Below are 11,166 nucleotides of genomic sequence, written 5' to 3' on the forward strand. Positions count from 1 at the left end.
CAAGTGATAAAAAATCTTAGTTTTAACATACAATTCCGACTGATGGGTATCACAGTAAAATTCACTTGCACTTCAAATCTAAAACAAAACGAGACATTACTGTATAGCCAAAATAAGCTGATTAAATAACCACTTTGTAAATTAGCACTGAGATACTGTTTACCAACCTCAGTAAAAATATATGTTGGTGTGAATGACCTGAGAGAGACATACCTCCCTGGACTACATGAAAAGAAACATGGAGGAGCTCTCCGATCTTGTAGCCCAGGCAGGTATGACCCTAGCCCTGAGTAGCATCCTGCCATCACCCAGAATGATACCACAGTACAAGGACAAAATGATTGACTTCAACAATTGGCTAAGCTTCTGGTGTCATTCTAAGGGGATCCAGTATCTGTCTGCCTGGGATGACATGATCAACAGACTACGATGCTTCGCCAGAGATGGCCTGCCCCTGTCACCCTTGGGATTCCAGATACTGGCTAAGGTTCTTGCCACCCCTATAGTGCCTTTTTAGGCAACATTCAAATGACAAATTCACCACCGTAACCGGTACAAGCAAGTCTGAGGGTAATGATACTCAATGCTATAAGTCTAAACCTCAAAATGCACTTACTCGAGGCACTCCTTAAAATGGAGAACATCAACATCTGTGCAGTGACAGAGACCTGGTTCAAGGCTCCAGAGAGCACCCCTGCATTACCAGGCTATAATTCATACCACACCTTTCAGCCACCTAACCTGGACCGAAACACTAAAGGCAGAGGCATGTCCATATTCATTAAGGATATCCACACCTCCAGGCTAGTTGCTCAGCATAATGCTTCCGAGATTATCCAAGTGCAACTAACTCTGTGCAAGATCGCAATCCAAATTGCAGCTTGCTACTGATCCCCCACCATGCCCCAGGATTCCCACTCCTCATTTCTTGATACACTGGAAAATATTAGGGTACAACCCAAAACCCTAATAATGGGCGATTTCAACTACCCCACCATTAACTGGGAAAACTACTCATATACCAACTCTTTTGCTCAACGTTTTCTGGAATTCATAAATTCCAGTGCCTTGGATCAACTTATCCACACCCCCACCAGGGGCAGCAATATCCTAGACCTGGTCAATACCAACATGGGTGACCGGTGTTCCACACCAGAGGTCACTTCCTCATTGGTCAGATCCGACCACAAGCTAATCACCATAGACATCTCGCCCCCACCTCCCATTAGGGAAACCACTATAAAAAATTTTTCCAAAGCCAACTTCATACTTCTTAAGACATAAGTGGTAAACTTCACAACACCCATGCAGATGGACAATAGAGATACAACTGCTGAATCCTACACAAATGCACTTTATAAGCACTTACACGAGTGCATGGATCGTGCTATCCCTAACAGAACAAAGATGCTATCCTCCAAAAAAAAGGAAGCCAATCTGTTGGTCCCCTGCCACAAACAAACTCTACAACAGAAGAAAGAAACTGTTGCAAAAAGAGTAAAATCCCATGATTGGAGGAACTCCCTGATCAGCCTCAGTAAGAAGGTGAGATCCCTCATAAAATCTTCCAAAGCTAGTTACGAAAACAAAATTGCCACTGATTCTAAAGACAACCATAAAGCCTTCTATAGCTATGTCAAGAATCTCAATGGCAACACTCAGATCTGCTCTGAGTTACAGCACAATGGCACTAAATATATAGAACCAACTGATATTGCCAACATCCTGGCAGATAGGTTCAGTGCTAACTTTACCCCCCTCTCACTCCCTAAAAGGCCCATCTCTATACCGGAAGAATGCAAATCTCCTATAATCACGGCTGCAAAGGTAAAAACTACACTCTCCAAAGCCAAGAACACAGCATCCATGGGACCTGACAACATCCCAGGCTGCATTCTACATGAACTACAGAACGAAATGGCACCCCACCTAAGTACTATGTTCAGTCATAACCTCACCTCAGGCTTTGTGCCCACTGAATGGCACACAGCAACGGTTATCTCACTCCACAAGGGAGCCACCACTGACCCTGGGAACTACCGCCCCATTAGCCTGACGAGTCTGGTCTTCAACACCATGGAACATATCATCATGGAACTTATAAACAAAGACATTGGTAATCTCCAAATTCTGGACCCCACCCAGTTCGGGTTTGTAAAAGGCAGATCGTGTCTCCTAAACTTGATAGACTTCTTTGAAGTAGTCATCAAAGCCATAGACGAGGATAAGGTGGTTCACACAGCCTATCTAGATCTCGCCAAGGCTTTCAACACCAACCCCCATTCTGGAATTATAGATAAACTCACTACACTAGGTATAAATCCCTGTGTCACAAGACGGGTTGCCAACTGGCTCACTGACAGAACCCACACTGTGAAAGTAGCAGACTCCAAATCCGACTTCAGACCAGTGACAAGTGGAGTACCACAGGGTCCAGTCCTGGGTCCTCTCCTGTTTGGTATCTACTTCTCTGAAGTACAGGCTAACACAGACGGTCTTTGGCTAACGAAGTTCACAGATGACTGCAAACTAGGAGCCATAATTGAAACTCCTAATGATGTGGACATCCTACAAAAGGGCCTACTGAGACAGATGCCTGGTGTCAAAGCCATGGCTTCAAGCTCAATGCCAAAAAGCGCACTGTCATCCCCTTTGGTAAAAACTGTGTACCCATGAACTACCACAAAGGTGGTAGTCTACTTAACATTGAAAGTGTGATAAGAGACCTTGGGACACAGGTGGACAGTAGCCTCTCCTTTGATAATCACATCGCCACAGTAGTCAGGAAATCCTTTTATGTGGCACACCTCATCACAAAAGGTTTCTCATCCAGGAAAAAAGAGGACATTGTTCCCCTCTACTCATCACTCATTAGACCCATTATAGAGTACAACACTCCTTTTAGTATGTACCTTACAAGACATCTACAACAACTGGAAAGGACACAGAAATACCTCACAAAGAGGATTACCGGCCTCAAACAGATACGCTATGCAGACCGTCTAAAAAAACTCCAGCTTTAATCCGTTGCATATCGCCTACTCAGAGGCGATCTCTGCCTAACATACAAACCTATGTCAAACCCAGAGCTGTTGGAAATGCTCCACTTAAAGAAATCCCAATCCCACCAAGCTACACGCTCTAGGGACCTAAACCTTGTCACCACAATAAAAAGAACATGCTGGAGGGATAGATTCCTGTCCTAGAGACTTCCCATACTCTGGAACAAACTACCTATCTATATCAAACAAAGCTACTCATTAGCACTCTTCAAGAAAAATATTGATGATTGGATGGGAAATAGGAAATTCATCCTGGAGATCACTTCTGTGGCTCTGCTTGACAGGGGTACAGGAAAATAATTTTCTTGGGTGGAGAAAGCCAGGGTACCTTTTTGGCTAGGCTTATATAGGCCCTACGGCCAATAGCCTAGTACCTACCTATGAACCTATGTTCTGAACAGTAAACACATATGCATGAAAAATAAACTATAACAACATTTGACCCCAAGCATTTGAAATACTTGATTTTTTTTTTCTGTGCAAAAACTCTTTTATCAAAGGGACATATAAGAATTGATTAAAAAAAAAAAACAAAATGTTAGCCATGGTAATACTAAACAAAAGGAAGCACCAAACATCCATGAGAGAACAGCAACAAAATCATAGTGCAGTACTTTCAACAAGTTCAACCATCCCACCAATAAAACTGTATCATGAGCAAACAATACAGCTTTAGCACAGTAATGGTCACAAGATATATAGTTATGTTCATAATAAAAACAGAAGTTACCACGATGAAGATCTGTAGTATTCCTCTACAAAATATGCTCAGTCCTGAGGTGTAATGACTGACCACGGTATAACCAATTCAACTGATCAGAATGAAACATCACCCACTTAAATAAATTGATCAAAAAGCCAATATTAAAAGGGGTCCATGCTGCACAGAATCAAATGCCTTTTCTACATCCAAAATCTAAGTTATATAGGACAATGATCTAGAGCCATCATTCTTTAAAAATGTTCTAGGTTAAAATAAGGTCATGTGTGCTCCACGTGAAGGTCTAAAACCATACTTGTGTATGTGTTATACAGCACTCTGTGGGAATCATATATGTGTGTACTGTTATTAACACTTTTCCAGTTGTTTTTATTTTAAACTAGTGTAATTATTGTCATTTTTCAGAATGAATTACAATCATTCAGTAAGAATTTAACACTGCTGTCCAAGACATCTTAACCTCCGAATGGTCTACAGTTATACAACTATTTAAGGCCACATCAAGTTTAGTGACTACAATTAAAGTCAATTTAAAACATTGCAACTTATGTTGAGTTCCTGGTAAGTTTTGCTTTTGTTGCATTTGAAGAAACACCAACTTAAAATACAATAATTAAAAAAAATAAGAATGGAATGACAAGTCCAGCCATAATGCCTCAATAGATTTCTAGAGTACATTGTGTACCTCAAACTTGTTTTTGTTCCAGAAGTACTTCCATGCCATACAGCTCAAGGGGTTCTTATTAAATGATCGAAGACGCATTCTTTGGACTGGGTCTTGGTCGAACTTGAAAAGACGAAAAGCCAAAATGACGAAGCGGCATATAAGCAAATTCTTTTCCTGGGAAAGAATTTGCTTGGCCGCGTCCTTTACTTTGGCATTTTCGTCACTGTAATGCGATCTTGGAGTTGGTATATTTAAGTAGGGGGGCACAGCCCCCCACATCGGGGGTGTGGGGGGGCAAAGACCCCCCCACTTTATGTTATGTTTTAAGTGGGGGGGTTGGGAACAGCGATTTTTTTCCTTTGGAAAAAAATTGCTGCTCTAAGCGTTCGAGTTTGTAAGCTTTCGCTTACCTGGGGTTCATTAAATCATTGTTCACTTTTCTAAGCGTTCAGTGATTTAATATAGACCCAGCTCAAGTGGACAGCAGAAGATAACGTGATCTGATATAAGGTACCCCTTGTGCAAATTTGCATATAATACCAGCAAGCCTAACTCCTGGTCATTATTGCTTAACTGTAACACAGCTCCCCGGTGAACTTGGACTAATGCAAATCTGAAGGGACAACATTTGTTTTACAGCAAGAAGGACCTGTTATGCAAGTACAGGCCAGTTAAAGTGGCTCAGATAATCAAGCTGGCACCAGTAATCAAGTCAAAAGACAATTAAGGCCACAGTCAATAAAGTAACATAAATATATTGAAAACCCTCAGCCCCATACCTCTCAATGTCTCATCACAAGAAATCTGGACAAAGCCTAAAATAAAGGGGGGACATCGACAAAAAACTCAGGATGGATTTTAAATATTGCTCTTATAAACTCAAAAAGTAGTAGAACAACAGGATTTGTGTTATCATGCATTTTCTGGAGGATGTGAAGCCTGAAAGTTAAATTTATGTTATTTAGTGACTTCAGTTATCAGTGATTTACCAGAAAATGACAAATTTTATGAAGAACACTGCGGAGGTGGTGCTGCAGTAGCGTTGTCACCTCATAGTAAGACGTTGTCCCGTTCGATTCTCAGCAAGAGCGTCTTTTTTGTGGAGGCATATGTGAATGGGGCGTGCCTTCGTTGAAGGTTGTGCGTCAGGGCTGGTAACCCGGTACGTAAAAATCAACTACCAATCATTAGCGGTCCGGAGTTCTGCTGTGGCAACCCCTAATCGCGAAAAGCCGAAAAACACAAACAACACCAAAAATATGAAACAGAAAATCTGGACATTCTGCGAAAATATGTCCAGTTTGGACAAAGTCATAAATAATGGAGGCACTTTTTAAATATTGCTCTTACAAACTTAGAGAGTTGAGAGAATAACAAGTTTTACATTAGCGTGTTTTGGGGTGTGAAGTCTGAAACTTAAACGCCTGTCATTATTTATTGACTCCAACCCTCAATGATTTGACAGAAAACCACAATTATGAGAAAGAGACCAAAAATCTGGACATTCTGCGAAAATCTGTACAGTTGAGACGATTCTTATTTCCCTTCTCTAACGTGACCAGCATTCATTAACTATCCTTCCCAATCACCTGTGTATGAACATGCTGAAAATGGGCATTCACATAACAACTTTTGCGTTTCAAATGAAAAATGTGGTTTCCATCAGTTAAATATTTAAAAGCATATTATAATAATTTTATGGGGTAAATGCATCATTTTGTATGGCTACAAACACGATACTTCTCAGTAGGTGCGTTTGTGACTCCTACAGTGATGGTCATGCTGTAAGCCAAACAAAAAGGTAAAAGAGTGCCTTATTGCTAAGTAACAGGAGTGAGCTTCTACAGCATTAACGATTATATGACCCCACTCGCGATCATGGAGTACATTGCAACTTGCGTAAGTGCGACCCGCACTGTGCGGATCCCGAATAGCAGGTGGAATACTTAAGCGAACGTACAAAGTTGCCTGTTGCTTGGTAACCACATCGGCCTTTTCCTCCACCAGCACTATCCGCCGTAGTTTTACAAAATGATAGGTTGCATTAGACAAATAGATCAATAACTAGACATACAACTTGTAACGTACGTACAGAGATACTCCGAAAGGTACATGATCAGTTTATAGAGATAACACTAGAGGGATAGACATATGGTTTTGTTTGCAAGCGGGGCAGCCAATGCCTTACTATTTTTTTAAACTGAGTTGGAGGAGTGCCCCCTCTTACCAACAATATTAACTTAAAACACTTAACTGCTAACAGGTGCCACGGTTACTGTAACAAATAAAATGCACGTTTCATGTACCCAGGTCCCCAGGCTGTCAAAACGACGCGTCGGTATCAAATTACGCTGTCTGCGTAACATTTTGACACATACGGAGATGTACTACAATCCATCTTCTCCATTATAGCCCGGGGCAGTTATACGTTTGTAACTGCAGCCTGTACTGCGCTGGCTCGCCTTGACTATTTTTTGAAGTGAAAGGTACACTTGTAAACATTAACCATTCACATGGGTACGTCTAGACTTGAATGAATGAGATACAGTGTAACAAGCCGATGAGCCTCACAAACAAACACAAAATACGTCTGCAAGACATTTATGGTTTTAATAAAAGCATAATGCAATCCACAGAAAGGTAAAAGCCCCATGCAGCTTACTTATGTGTTCTACAGTTCTTCACTGGCAGAATAGCTACTTGTATCGTGAAGTTTTGAATAGTTTATGTTATGAATGAGTTCTCCAACACAACAAAGCAACCTTAAACAGCACATGCCAGCATCACATCTTTGATGTTCAGATACAACATAAATAATATATTTGCAAACTGTGACCTCCTATTATTATAACCTTTATGGTGTCTACCAAAACTACAAAAAGCGAGCAAAATAAATGTTGACAATAAATATAAGATAAACTGAAATGGGGTATGTTTCAGCAACCCTGAGTAAATTACGGACAATATGTAAAATTACTAGCAAATCGTCGACATAATCTTTGTCCTTTTGGTTCATTACACATACAGTGGCTGATCAAAATGTATCATGTCTTTGAAAGGGCTTCCGAGGCACACAGAAACAACACTGCCCAGCTTCACTAAATATTGGCCCACTGTGTGCCCCTGCCGCTCTTTTATATGTATTTTTAGAAGGCTAATTAATACGTGGAACTAACCTACCATAAATGCGGCACGATCCTTGTTTCTTCCGTAGATGCTCCGCTTTTTAATAGTAGGGGTAAGGGGTCAAAACCAACAACCACGTCTGCCAGTGCCTAGGCTGTAATGCTTCGCACATTCAAAAGTTGCATCAGCCCGCTGTCACACACCGGGCTGAAGTTGTTATTCCTGAAAGCCTCCAGTGACGCTTGGTTACTCCTCCTACTTTACCAAAGTAACGCCCCTTTTTAGCCTATACAAACGAGCCGGTGTCCGCCCCTAGAACCCTTGAGCCAGGCTGTGAAGGTGATGTACTGCCTCCTTCTTCCCCCTACCTAAAAACTTCCGCATACATGCAGCGTGAATGGTACCACTTCTTGAAGTTCGTGCCCAATTGATTTTACTTATGTCCATTGTTTGAGTTGCATTCAAGTTGTTTGTATTTGGAATGGTACACCTCCTTTACTCTGTAGTGCTACTATGCATTTAAGTGTTGAAGCTGTACCTCTTTACATGCAATCTTTTCGGTGCCCACCAACGGGCATCTTAACTTCCGTTTCTCTTACAGCTTTCCTGGCTGCGAGCTCACCTGTTATATATGGAAATTGCAAGATAAAACTTTTTGCATCTCGTTCCTGAAGTCTTGGCTGTTTGTCCTCAGTCTAACTGGTCCCATCGCACTCGCAGTAGATGAGGTCGTTGCATCCTAGCCAGCCACGTGTACAGCGAAATGGGGGAGTGTATAGAGGGGCTGTACTGTCACACTTTAAAATACGTTTTAAATTACAGATGGCTTATTTTTGTAGTGGCTTCAGACTATGTGAAAGTTATGTACCAACTCCTCACTGTTCAGTCAGCTGCTAAAATTAACAGCACTTGGAGCATAATTTATTCAATGCCGCCATGCGTCATAGCTCTCAACCTCTTAGCGCAAAAAATCTGGGCAAAGCCAAAAACAATGGGGAGACAAAGTCACAAAAATTGGGACAATTTTTAAATATTGCTCTTATAAACTTAGAACTTTACTGGAATAAAAGGTCTTCTACTACTCATCTTCCAACTCATCAAAGTACTAATCTATGAACCTATGAAAACAACTCTCACTTTAACATCACAGCAAAAGACAACACCACTATATACCCAACTGAACACACCAAATTGCTAGGATTGGAAATAGACAATAAACTAAAATTTGACATTCACATATCCATGGCCATAAAAAAAGTCCACAAAAAACTAGAAGCATTATACAGAAATAAACAACTTCTCACCAAAGCAGCAAAGAATTCAATAGCAAATTCCCACCTTATCTCCACCCTACTTTATGCCTCTCCAATATATACCAACCTAAGGCAATGCGATCTAAACAAGCTAGAGACCTGCTACAACAAAATCGCCAAATTCGCCACAGGGGCATCCTACCATAGTCACCATTGTCTTTCATTTGCTGAACTGGGCTGGCTTGAACTCCCTCACCTCCTTCAATTGTATCAACTCTCACTCACCCACAAACTAGTAAACCATCCACTAAATGTCCCATCCCTCCAGAATCTACTCCAACCCTATCGCACCACCAGACCACTAAGATCCAGCAACAAAAATCACTTGCAGATCACTAAAGCCAATAACTCTGCTGGTGAAGCACTATTCTCTTGCACCATAGCCAAATTATGGAACTCCCTCCCTCCCACCCACAATTACCTCCATACCATCATGCACCCACTTCAAAACTTTTCTAAAAACGCACCTAAAAACATGCTGGCTATGCCCTTGCAACTCCCACTCTTAATATCACCCACCCCATCCAGCCACTACCTTTCTTTCCACTCAACTAACTACCTTGGTTATAGCAAGCTCAGACGCTCATAAGTCTAGTACTTATTATACAGCAGGAACTTCTTATTGTAACATTTGTTAATGTCTGTTATGTACTTCACAGATAAAGATTCTAGTTATCTACTGATGTACTATGTTCTTCATCTGTAAATATGTTGTAAGTAATTGCTATGTTAAATTGTTAATCGCTATGTAATCCAATGTAACTACTGTCTGTTTATTTTAACTGTGGAGCTTTTCTCCCCGGGCCTCCGCTGAAAATGGACTTACGTCCAGTTGGACACTCCCAGTCAACAAATGTAAATAAATAAATAATACCATGTATTTTCTGAAGGATACGAAGTCTGAAACTCATATGCCTGTCATTATTTAGTGAATTCAGTCCGCAAGGATTTGCACAAAAATCCAGAAAAATCACAAATTTGCGAATGCAATCACAAATTTTATATGGAACAGACCAAAAATATGAGACAAAAATCCGGACATTCTGCGAAAATCTGGACAGTTGAGAGGTATGCTTTTAGCTCAAGAAATCTGGACAAAGCCTAAAATACTGGAAGAGAAATATGTAAAGGCCCCCAAATTGGGACAGATATTAAATATTGCACTTATATACATAGAAAGTTGCTAACAAGTTTGTGTTAGCATGCGTTTTCTGAAGGATATAAAGTCTGAAACTCAAATGTGTCATTATCAGTGGCTTCAGTCCTCAATTCATCCATGCACAACCCCCTTTTCCCATTTTTGGGCATAGGGTCAGGGCGTCACTTCATCAGTGACAATTATCTAGAGTCAAGATTTTGCCAGAAACCCACACATTTTATGAGGAAGAGACCAGAAATATAAGTCAAAAATCTTGACAGTTGGGAAGTATGACTAAACGCTGCTCTCAACTTACCATTTTCAAAATGTGAAATACTACTTCAAATATGAAACAAATGGGCAAAACCAGGAATATTTAAGCAATAACCCATGCCTGGGTGTGGGTAATGCTGGATTTACCCACGGTTGGTGTGGTTTGGTCATGATGGCGAAGCCCGAGTGGCCAAACAAAGACAACCATGGGTAAATCCAGCATTACCCACACCCAGAAGTGGGTTATTGCTATTATACAATGACATTATTTAAGAAAAAAAAAATACTTACTTTTCTTAAATAATGGCATTGTATAATGCCTCCTTGCTGCCCTTCCGCAGCTGTCCAGTATTCTGTGGCAGTTCTGATGTACTGCACATGCGTATGGTTACGCAGTGCATCAAAGCTGTGTGTGGAAGCAACGGAGAAAGAAAGCTCTCCTTTGCTTTTTAAAAGGTGTCTCGCTATGTTAAAAGAATTTAACATAGCGAGATATCTAAAAAAAAAAGCAATGGAGAGCTTCCTTTCTCTGTTGCTTTTTTAAAGCTGTCTCATTATGTTAATTTTTTTAAAGCTGTCTCGCTATATTAAACGACTTTAACATAGCGAGACAGCTTTAAAAAAAGCAACAAAGAAAGGAAGATCTCCGTTGCTTTTTTTTAAGATTTCTCGCTATGTTAAACTTGTTTAATATAGCGAGATAACAGCAACGGAGCTCTTCCATTCTCCATTGCTGTCCAGCAACAAAAAAAAAAGACTTATACTAATGGAAAAAGTCTGGGCAACCGGACCTTTTTCCATTAGTATAAGTCTGATTTACAACGTGCACACTGACCATTCAGTGTGCATGTTTTGGAATATCAGTG

The 11,166-nt window shown here is 40.7% G+C and overlaps 1 protein-coding gene across 1 annotated transcript in view; it reads right to left on the minus strand.

Moving 5' to 3' along the window:
- Positions 1-7,981, minus strand: part of SLC6A9 (solute carrier family 6 member 9) — a 1,267,030-nt gene extending 1,259,049 nt beyond the window's left edge. The window contains exon 1 of the mRNA XM_044085361.1: positions 7,631-7,981. The gene's annotated coding sequence lies outside the window, so the exon portion shown is untranslated. The remainder of the gene's footprint in view (positions 1-7,630) is intronic.
- Positions 7,982-11,166: the final 3,185 nt, after the last annotated feature.

The sequence above is a fragment of the Protopterus annectens genome, chromosome 10.part0, assembly GCF_019279795.1.
Source record: "Protopterus annectens isolate FY-2018-M chromosome 10.part0, PAN1.0, whole genome shotgun sequence".
In the NCBI taxonomy this organism is placed as follows: Eukaryota; Metazoa; Chordata; order Ceratodontiformes; family Protopteridae; genus Protopterus; species Protopterus annectens.